Below are 11,613 nucleotides of genomic sequence, written 5' to 3'. Positions count from 1 at the left end.
GGCACCACTTCTGACATGCTTGTTTGCTTCTCAGCTGGGCTGGGAATTAAACACCAGTTGTTTATTTGTACAAGGCTGTAGCTAGTAAAGATGTTAGTTATTTGATTCTCAGCAGGGCCTGGGAATGAAAATTGATAAATACATGTATTCTACTATTCAAACATTGAGAAGCTGCTTCATTTATAACTAGCATAGGGATGTGCAGACGTCTGTGCAAAATTGCATTAGTTTTTAAAAAACTCTATCTGTTTCCTTCAGAATCAAAATTCTGTGTATGTTTTCACCAAGCAATAGCCTCCAAATTCACCTTCAATCAACTTTATTACGGTCCAAGACCAGCATAAAATAGAAGAGTAGAGCATGTTTCAAAATAGTAAAGACAAATTATGGAACCATAAAACAATATTACTTTAAAGTTACTACTCTATAAGCTATATTATAATATTATAAAGCTGCTATCCTTAGAAGATAGGGTAACTATGAGATTATTAAACAGCTGTATTTAGAAAATTATGAACATATAAAATGCAAAATATATAAAATGCAAAAAGTGGTGGCTAAAACAGGGTGTATAAAATAAGGCATCTACATAGGAAAACTAAAAAAGTCATTGGTTTAAAACTATGCAGAGACGATGCAAGGGAATGGCCTGGTTGTCATAGCCCGGCAATTCCTACAAACTGCCACGCAGAACTTGGCAGCGTTAAACATGAAGGCTGGATCCTCATCCGAGAGCAGCAAGCTAGTGTAGACATGGTTCGGGCGGTCAGGGTACTTGCAAAGTAGTGGAAATATAAGCTTGGCTGGAATGTCTCTGTAAAGGGGGTGAAAGAAGAGTACATGTTCTGTGGTTTCTATCTCTCCAGTGTCACAGGGACAAAGTATCTCTGCAAGGGGGCAAGATCAGTGGGGAGTCCCGATTGGACACTATAGAGGAATTGCGCTAATGTCATGGCCTCAAATAATTGCGGGTACGTATTGGTCCCCTCTAGAACATAGGAATTTTAGGTGGAGCTCCTCTGAGCAGTGAGGGTAGCATGGTCGCAGTGGGCCTTTCTTGAGCCAGAGGGATGTAGGACCACTCCCAGATATTTGAAACTCGCAACCTGTTTGACCTTGTAGCCATTTATACTCCAAGGGCGGGTCTTGGGTCTTCTGGCGAAAGCCATAACTTTAGTTTTTTTCATAGTTGATTACTAGTTGATCATTCTTGCAGTATTGGGCTAGAGCCGTCAGCACTCTTCTGAGACCTATAGGTGTCCTAGAGAGGATTGCAGCAGCAGCATCCAAATTCACCTTATCTTAGCCTCATTCCTCCAATTAAAAATGTGCTGCTGTGCAGTGATGAAATCAGGCAGGAAGTCCCACCTCAAAGCCATCAATCACAATGGCTCCCCACTCCTCATGCTTAGAATAGAGAAGTGCCCTATCCATGATAGTGGACACTTCTGTAATTGCGGGTGGGAGCGATGCAGCTTCACAATCACAGAAGGGCCCACCATTATAACAAACCATTATAGACAAGCCACATTCTAAATATGAGCAGTGGGAAGCAACAGGGATTGACAGGGCATTTGCACCACTGTACATGATTTCAGTGGCACATTTTAACTGTCTAAATAGGACCCTTGTTTCAAGTGAAACTTGGCAGCCTTTGCATGAGCAGACCTCTTTAAGAAATTGCCTAAAATCTTAGGAGAAACTGTTTTACTTCACTCAAAATTCCTCTGATTTTTGAAGGGAAATAAAAAATCATGTGATCTGACCAGGAATCTCCAAACGGACCTCAAAATTCTGCTTTAGGTGAAATTTGGTAGCAGCTATTACAGCACTATCAAAATTTTGATCTCTCTGTTGTTCACAATGCCTGACTAACAAAGCAAGTGTATTGGGTGGGGGGTGTTTGTGGGAACACATCTTTTTGAGGAAGAAGGATCATCTCACATCATGTTGCTTTCAGGGAATGCAGGGTATATGCATGTGTTGCACTTGCACCATGTTTACACTCTTCCCAGCCAGGTGAGCTATATGAACTAGGGTTGACACCAAAATTTCAGAAAAGTGAAATCTGAAGTGCATGTTAGAATTTAAAAAAACCACTTATTTTAAAGAATACAAAGAATACAACAGAATAAACACAATACAGGAGTAGGGAAATCATACAGTACATATACTTAATTAAAATTACTCTCATAAATTAAATTCATAAGAAAACAATATTAAATACTTTACCTAATACTATTTTTAAAAATGCGGGGAGAAATACTAGAAATATGCAGTAATGATATGACACAGTAAACCAAGTTGTATACAATAAATACTAAACATTGTTAACACTTACCTACTGTATATACGTACAGTTCATTTTTTATATATATATATATATATATATATATATATATATATATATATATATATATATACACACACATACAGTGGTCCCTCTACTTACGAAATTAATCCGTTCCGAATGCACATTTGTAAGTCGAAAAGTTCGTAAGTCGAAAAGCGGTTTCCCATAGGAATGCATTGGGAATGGATTAATGTGTTCCGGAGCCTAGAAAAAAGACCCAGACCCCCAGTAAGGCTTGCAAACTGCACAGGAACATTTCTTTTCAAGAATAAACAGGCAGTAAACAGGCAGGCAAGTCAAGGAAACCGCATGTAAAATTCGTAAGTCGAGGAAACCCCATCTAAAAATTTGTAAGTCGAAAAAACCGCATCTAAAACCGGATCTAAAACTGCCGTTTGTAACTCAAAAAATACTTATGTCGAGTAGTTCGTAAGTCGAGGGACCACTGTATATATATATATTCAAACTTTCTGCCTTTTTCCCTTGTAACAGCAATAAAACTTAACAATGGCAACCACCTATTTTTAAAATAGATTTCTGTATTTTGGATTTTGCAATATTTTCTTTCTTGATGAAAATTTATCCTCTATTAATAAATCCCAAGTCTTATGAAGCCGTATTTTTATCGAGTGTTGGTTCTTTTGTTTGCAGTGTAAAGCAAGACAGGCTTTTGAGAATCTTCAAGGGAAGCCAGTCTGGCCCAAGGATTTTTATGCCCTAAGTGAAACTTCCCTGCCCCCATCTCCAGGGAGGCAAAAGACATGGAGATGCCCATCCTCCCTGCCACATATTCACTCGCTTGCCAACAGCCCCACTGCCCATTCACTCACCTGCCCATGACCCACAACTACTGCCACCCCCAACTCTTATCTGCCCACTCACTTGCCTACTCACTGCATCAACCATTGGCCTGGAAATGTGAAAAAGGGTACAAAATTAGACAAAAGAAAATACGGGAAAATGGATTCTAAATTAAGAACAAGAACTTGCAGAAGAACATGCACTGCAGAATAACTAGCCTCTTGAAGAGAAGACGTTCATGAACCATGGATATGAAGAGGCACATGCTTCCAAATCTAGGAAATGACTACAGCAAATGACTGCAGATAAGAAAGCCACACATCCTCAAAATTTTCTACTGAAATCCATCTGTTATTGCTTTGAAACAGTTTTCTCCCTTTCGTTTTTAATTTTATCACCAGTTTGCACCCAAGTTTGCTTGTTGCTCATATTTATTCATTGCATTAATGAACTAGTCTTTTATTGCAAAAGTAAATTACAGTCCGAATGGCAGGCTGGTAAATTGGTAAAAAACAACAGTATTTTGTTTCTTGGTTGGTACAATACCAAAACACATTTAAGAAAAAATACTGTTGTCATTAGAACACACAGACATCAGATGTAAATTCAGTCATTAGTAGATACGATCTAATGAATTTCAACAGCAATCCCACTAATTTCAGTAAACACTTCTTTTCGGGTTTCCAAGAGGACAGTTTTGTAAACTAATCTGGGGGATTATGAAAGGGGGTAGTTAATTGCATAAGATCTCCTTTGTGAAGAGAATGTATTAAAGGCAGTAAAATGTTGCCTACAATACCAATGAGGTTACTACTTTGGCATTTGCTGGAAAATTTGAAGCATTTATATGTTAGGAAGCCTTAAAAGCTATTACCCTTCCACATAAATGGCCAAAGGCAAAGCCGTGGCTTGAGGCCTTGTCAAATAGCAAGGCCATGGCCTGAGGCCTTGTCAGTTGGAGGTCATTGTATCATCCTTTCATTAAATTCTGAGTTTTATACACGTCTATTGTTTAATGCTTTCATTTTGCAACAATAGCATTTCTCCAATATAGAAAACAGTGGCTGACATCCTGACTTACAAAGAAGCCCTTCTCACGATCAGTGAGAAGAGCTACCCTCTTTTGCAGGGAGAAAGCCCCAAAGCACTTACCTCCCCACAGGCAATCAGAAAGACGTTGCTGGGTGGAGGCTGTCCTGCAGTCTTCCTGTGCTTTGCCTTGCCTCGCCCAGCAGCTCTGGGGGTCAGGCGCAGGGAAGCGCCGCCACATGATGCCCCACCTCCCAGAACCTCAGTAATACACCACGTGAATGTGTGGTGCATTTCGGGGATACTCCCTCCCCCTTCCTCCCCCCTGAGTGTGTCGGCAATGGCACAAGCATGTGGGGCATCCTGGAGAGACCCTCAGGGCCGGGAGGCTTGTTTCAGTCTCCTGCGGGGGGGTCTCCTCATGTGTTGCCATGGCGTGGAGCTGCGGCACAGCAATACACGATTAGAAAGACGAGGTTAACGGAGCGCTCACTCCGTTAACCTTGGCTAAGGGGAGGGGTACTTTGGAAGGTTTGCTGCCGGGAGTCATGCGGCTCCTGTGGCAGCAGACGATTGGCAAAAAGCAGGCTAGGCTCCCTTAGCCCACTTTTTGCCAATCGTGAGAATCTCCTCTCTGTCTGCATTTGGAGTGCTTCTAGGGATGCTCCAAGAGCCCTCATGCAATTCATCAGTCCTCCTGCACTCATGCTGTTGCACAGGAGTGCTAATAATTCTGAGCACTGTCCATGCTCCATATGCATTCTGTAAGAATGGAAACAACTCACTGAGGGCCCGCAATGTGTTGGCCTTAGGGCCCAAACTGCAAGGACGGGAGAAGCTGGGTGAGGGCTCCTGAGGCCCCCTCTAATGCATTTGCTTTGTTATTCAGGATGACAGACATTGAGCTGGGTCTCACAATCCGTGAGACACGGTTTAGTGAGCTGAGTGGGCAGGGAGCCCTGGGTGGCCGAATCGGCCACCCACACAATTGTCAGCTCCGTGACAGAGCCAGTGGGGGCTGGGGAGCTCGGGGACCATGCAGCCCCCGGAAGCCCTAGTATGCCCTGCACTAGCACGCAGGACATACTGGGGAGACCCCTGGAGCCAGAAGGCAGCTTTTTACCTCCCCTCTGGGGGTCTACTTGCAAGTAGCTACTCACGATCAGGGAGCCCAGTTTTGCAAAGCACTCGCTCCGCAAAACCGGGCTAAAGGCAAGGATACTTAGGCAGGTTACCCACCTAGGAACCACTGGGCTCGCAGCCAAGCCTGGTGGTTCCCACAATCGGGGAAAATTGGGCTAGTCTTTCCTAGCCCGATTTTTCCCGATTGTGGAAATAGCCCCATTGTGAACTACAGAGAGATCAAATGTCTGACAGTGCTGTTAAAGTTGCTACCAATTTCTCCTAAAGCAAACCCTGCTCACTGAGCAAAGAGACTCTTCTAAAGTGGCGATTCTCTTATATTTAGCAGGGGGATAGCAACTGGCCCTATCAAATCCCAGCAAAGCATCCCTCCAGTGGCTGTTGCTGGTATCTGCCTTATGTTTCTTTTTAGATTGTGAGCCCTTTGTGGACAGGGGACCATCTTATTTATTTATTTATTTATTTATTTATTTATTTATTTATTTAAAGCAGAAATTTTAGGTCAGCTTGGAGATTCCTGGTCAGATGATTTTTTTACTGTCCTTCAAAAATCAGAGGAATTTTGAGAGGAGCTAAACAGTTTTTGCTAAAATTTAAAGCATTTCTCAAAGAGGTCTGCATATAGGTAGGTTGCCAAATTTCACTTGAAACAAGGGCCCCATTCATACACTTTGAAATGTGCCACTGAAACAATGTACAGCATCGCAAATGGGTTGGAACCACCTCACCCTGTCAATCGCTGTTGCTTCCTGCTGCTCATGCTTAGAGTATGGTTTGTCTGAATAGGGAAACACCCTATCCATAATGGTAGGCACTTTTGTGATTGAGAGGCTGGATCGCCCCCACCCGCAATTACAAAAGTGCCCACTCTCACAGACAGCGTGCTTCCCTATTCAGAGAGACTGCCCAATAACATGTGGTATGAGTAGCATCTATTATCAAGTGGAGGTTTGTATGCATGGTGGAGTCTCTTTGGATGAAAGTTTGCAGACAACACACTGAGCCTGGTGAGTGTGTGAATGAGCACCAGTTTTATAGGCTGCCATCCCCACTCTTTAGAACATTCAAAGCTGTTCTTTGCATACATAGCGAAGCTCTTCTCACGATCCATGAGAAGAGCTTCTGTTGGGCTTGCAGGGGGAGCGGGCTTAACCCGCTCTCCCCACAGATGAGCAGCTTCTTGTAGCTGGGTGGCTGGATTGGCCACCCACACGGCTCCTGGCTCCATCACAGAACTGGCGGGGGCTGTGGGGATCAGGGGGACTGTGTGGCCCCCAGAAGTTCCAGGATACCCCACACAAGTGCATGGGGCATCCTGGAGAGACTCCTGGTTGGGGGGGTCTACTCATGTGTTGTTGCGTGCCACGGCGACACACAAGCAAAATATCGAGGTTAACAGAGCGCTCGCTCTGTTAACCTCATTTAAGGGGAAGGGGAATTAGGCAGACTAGCCTCCTTGGGAGCACTGGGCTCGCCTGTGAGCCCGGTGGTTCCCATTTTTTTTATTTTATTTTATTTATTTATTTATTTATTTATTTATGCATTTTTATACTGCCTTTCGTTAAAAGATAGCCCCAAGGCGGTTTACAAAAGTTAAAAACATACAATAAAAACACAATAAAAACATCATGCTAAAAGTATAAAAACAAATAAAAACAGGCATAAAACAATACAACAAATAAAAACACCCAGAAGCAGCAGTAAAAACGATTATGCAAAAGCCTGGGTAAAAAGCCAAGTCTTTACAAGCTTTCTAAAAGCCGTGATGGAGTCCGAGGAATGAATGGCCACTGGGAGATCATTCCAGAGTCTGGGGGCAGCAACAGAGAAGGCCCTGTCCCGAATGCACGACAGCCAGGCCTCTCTCATTGTCGGCACCTGGAGCAGGGCCCCCTCAGATGTCCTCGTCAAGCAGGCAGCAACCCTTGGGAGCAGGCAGTCCCTCAAATACCCATGATCCCTGGAAAGCGGGCTAAGCTCAGCCCGCTTTCCAGTGATCATGGGGATAGCCTCTCTGTATTTCAATTCACAAGTAAAGGAGAAAGTATAGGAGAAAGCACTAGGGAAATTCAGACTTATCTCATGGAAGTCTCCTCTTAGCCAACCACACAGGCCTGATTCCTTCCTTTATTGCTTCAATGCAAATATTGTATTCTTCGAAAATGAGTTCTATATCTGGTCCTGCTACCTCAAGTTCCATTTGGATTGGAACAATCACATTCTAAGCAAAGCTAGTTCTGCTTGGTGGGAGTGAAAGATGAAGCTTAGCTTCAGTACTAGGCACAAACTATGCCTAGTACTGGTCCCAATGAGATGCTCCTTTCCTCTCTGCTTGTGCTGGATGCAGATGGAAGGGACTTCTTCTTTCTACAGAATTCCAAAGCAAACATACGAAGTTTGAAATACATGGGATAGTTGTAACTGGTGATCTGGGTCTTAAGGTGTTCCCAGATCCCTTGTTCTTGTGCTGTTGAAGCTGCGGTGATGGCCAAGAGGGCTTTACACCTGTTCCATCTGATGAAAAGGCTGAGAGGTTTTCTGTCAGGACAAGGCCTAGCAACTATCATCTGTGCATTTGTGATCTCAGTTCTTGACAACAAAACTCGATACCAGTTTTGAAACAGTAGCTGATGCATAAGACAAGAGTCTGCCACCTAATGCTTTTTTTAACCATGAAAAACAGTGTGCTGCTCTTGCTCCTGAGCAAAAACTAAAGGGTGGGGGAAACCAGAGACAGGTACTCTATATGGATAGTCTTGGGCAGAGAGAAAAGTAAAAAAAACCAAAAAAAACCAGCCAAACAAAAAACCCTGCAGACAATGAAACACGTATAGAATTCTGGCAGCTGCATACTTTTAAATTATATAAGAGTCTTTTTGATAAATTATTTTGGTCTTCAGGAATGATGAGAGTTATCTAGAAAAAAAAGAATCCCTACAACAAATGTGCATACAATTTATACAATAAAAGGAACAGATGTCAGTATGTTTGAAGACTTGTAACTGGCAAACTGGATCCAAAGAAGGAGAATGGTGCTTTATGCTAGGATTATTTCCCTGACAGCTTTGTTTACTACTACTACTACTAATTATCTCTTGTTTACACAGTCAGACAGGTGTTATTGACTGGTTTGTTTTATCCAGACATCGAGTCCTTCCCAAGGACCTGGGATGGCTAAATTTTATTGTCAATTGTTATAGATATCGTCGCAGAATATACCTGTAGGCTGTTCCCAGTAAAGCTGCTTTTTGTAATTGGGTGATTTCTGTGACCCCTATGGTGTTGAGGTGCTCTTCAAGGTCTTTTGGAACTGCACCCAGGGCACCAATTACCACTGGGATTATTTTGGTCTTTTTCTGCCACAGCCTTTCAATTACAATTTGTAGATCTTTGTATTTGGTGCTTTTTTTTCTCTTTCTTTTTCTTCTATTCTGCTATCCCCTGGTATTGCTATGTTGATTATTTTGACTTGTTTTTCTTTCTTCTCGACTACAGTTCTGTCTGGTGTATTGTGTGGCAGATGTTTGTCTGTTTGTAGTTGGAAGTACCATAATATTTTTACATCTTCATTTTCTTCAACTTTTTCAATTTGATGGTCCCACCAATTCTTGGCTACAGGTAGCTTGTATTTTTTGCAGATGTTCCAGTGTATCATCCCTGCTACCTTGTCATGCCTTTGTTTGTAGTCAGTCTGTGCGATCTTCTTACAACAGCTGATCAGGTGGTCCACTGTTTCATCTGCTTCTTTACAAAGGCGGCACTTGCTGTTTGTTGTAGATTTTTCTGCTTTTGCTCTTATTGCATTTGTTCTTAGTGCCTGTTCTTGTGCGGCCAGTATTAAACCCTCTGTTTCTTTCTTCAAGTTGTCAATCTTAAGCCATTGCCAGGTCTTGGTGATGTCTGATTTTCCACTTATATTGTGCAAATATTGACCATGCAGGGGCTTATTTCTCCATTTTTCTGCTTGGTTCTTGACTTGTTCTTTCTTGTAGACCTGCTTTGTTTCATTGGTGTTGAATAGTTTCGCGTTATTGACCATCCTAAGTGCATCTTCACTGTCCTTGATATATTCTTCAAGGCCTCTTTTCTCCTCCTCTACTGTTTGATGGACTTGCAACATTCCTCTTCCACCTGAGCTGCGAGGGAGGTAGAGCCTATCGACATCACAGCGGGGGTGCAGAGCATGATTGATGGTCATGATTTTCCTGGTCTTACGATCTAGCGTCTCTAGATCTGCCTGGGTCCAGTCTATTATTCCTGCAGTGTATCTGATAACAGGTATAGCCCAGGTGTTTATGGCTTGTGTGGTGTTCCCGCCATTGAGTTTGGACCTGAGGATTTTTCTAACTCTCCTGATGTATTCACTTCCCATTTTTCTTTTAACTTCAGTGTGTGCGATGTTATCAGCCTGGAGAATGCCCAAGTATTTGTAAGGTTCTTTCTCTTCCAGGTTCTTGATCTTGCTTCCACTGGGCAGTTCTATTCCTTCTGTTTTTGTTATTTTTCCTCTGTTCATTATTAATGCCGCACACTTGTCTAGTCCAAACTCCACTGCTATATCACTACTGAATATACGGACAGTGTTTAGCAGTGATTCGATTTCTGACTGGGACTTTCCAAACAACTTCAGATCGTCCATGTACAGCAGATGGTTGATTTGACTTGATGTTTTAGATGTTTGGTATCCGAGGCCTGTTTTGTTTAGTATTTGTGAAAGTGGGGTCATGGCGATTACAAACAATAGAGGGGATAGTGAGTCCCCTTGGAAAATGCCTCTTCTAATGCTAACCTGTCCAAGTGCCTCGCCATTGATTGTTAACTGTGTACTCCACCTGCTCATTGTTTTTTTAATAAATATCTGAATGTTTTTGCTGACACCAGTTGTTTCTAAACATTTGAGTATCCATGTGTGAGGCAATGAATCGAAGGCTTTCTTGTAGTCAACCCATGCAACACTTAGATTGGTTTTTCTTATCTTGCAATTTTCTAAAATCATTTTGTCAATCAGCAGCTGGTCTTTTGTGCCTCTGGTGTTCGGGCAATTTCCTTTCTGTTCAACTGGAAGCTGTTTGTTAGTTAATAAGTGTTGCATCACTTCATCTGCTATTATTCCAGTTAATAATTTGAACATGGTTGGCAGGCAGGTTATCGGTCTATAATTACTTGGAACTGCACCTTTTGCTGGGTCTTTCATGATGAGATGAGTTTTCCCAGTTGTTAGCCATTGTTCAATATCACCGCCTTTCATAATGTGATTGAACTGTTTTGATAGTTGTTTATGAAGGCTTGTTAGGTGTTTAAGCCAAAAGCCATGCAGTTCATCGTCGCCTGGCACAGTCCAATTTTTTATTTTCTTTGCTCTTTCACTTATTAATTCTGGTGTTATTATTAGATCTTGCATTTGTTGGTTACATTTTTTGACCTCTTTCATCCAGCCTGCTTTTTTATTATACTCTATTGGATTGTCCAATAATTTCCCCCAGAATTGCACTGTTTCTTCTTTATTTGGTGTTTCTACGTTTCTTGCAGTTTCTCCTTCTAGGCTTTGGTAGAAGCGTCTCTGATTCGACTGGAATTGGAGATTCTGCCTGTGTTGTGTAATTCTGGCTTCATATCTGCTAATCTTCTTTGACACTGCTGTTATTTTCTGCTTTATTATTTCCAGGACTTCTCTAATTTTCCTTGAATCTAGGTGGTATTTTTGGATCAGGTACTGTTTGTTGTTTTCATTCTTCAGCTTCTTGTCTCTCATATCTTTCAATTTACTAGCATCTGATCTAAGCCTGGAGATTTTATTTTCTAATCTAATCTTCCATTTACAGTAGGTGATGTACTGCTTTCTTTTTTGACAGGTCCACTGATCTTATATCCGAGCTCTTGTGTTGTTATTGTTGCTGCACTGTACATTAGTTGGTTTGTTTCTTGCAAATTATTGGTTGTTATTTCTGCAAGTGCAGCATTGACATCTTTTAATGCCTGAGCAAGTTGTTTTTTGGCAACTGTTTTTAGAGCAGGAAGTCGAACCCTGGTGGTTGTTTGGTTCATGTGCTCAGTTATTTTTTGCTTTAGTTCTTGTTGCTTTTCTGTTAAACGGCATTTGGGTTTTTGAGGTGAAGGCAAAGGGGAGGTTGCCTGGTTTTGATTTTGAAACAGTTCAGCAACAGTGGCATCCTCTATTTCCAACACCTCCTCCACCTGCGCCTGAGCAACTTCTTCAATTGGTGATAATTCTTCTTCCATATCTTGAGCCTGTGTTGCTCTTTGCAGTTCTTCCAGCTCAACTCCTG

At 42.1% G+C, this 11,613-nt stretch overlaps 1 long non-coding RNA gene across 3 annotated transcripts; it reads right to left on the bottom strand.

Moving 5' to 3' along the window:
• Nucleotides 1-302: 302 nt before the first annotated feature.
• LOC128349256 (uncharacterized) lies at nucleotides 303-4,684 on the bottom strand. Of its 3 annotated transcripts, XR_008318669.1 has the most exons (3): nucleotides 4,307-4,684; nucleotides 1,916-2,033; nucleotides 303-812 (listed from the first exon to the last, which is right to left on the bottom strand). It is a non-coding gene; the product is annotated as an uncharacterized LOC128349256 (long non-coding RNA). The 3 variants fall into 3 exon arrangements; XR_008318667.1 differs by lacking the exon at nucleotides 1,916-2,033 and having other exon boundaries at nucleotides 303-814; XR_008318668.1 differs by lacking the exon at nucleotides 4,307-4,684 and having other exon boundaries at nucleotides 1,916-2,330.
• Between the last annotated feature and the right edge of the window lie 6,929 nt (nucleotides 4,685-11,613).

Source organism: Hemicordylus capensis, chromosome 3 (assembly GCF_027244095.1).
Source record: "Hemicordylus capensis ecotype Gifberg chromosome 3, rHemCap1.1.pri, whole genome shotgun sequence".
NCBI lineage: Eukaryota > Metazoa > Chordata > Lepidosauria > Squamata > Cordylidae > Hemicordylus > Hemicordylus capensis.
The sequence above is the reverse complement of the archived record's forward strand: the minus strand, read 5'-3'. Positions and strand labels throughout refer to the sequence as shown.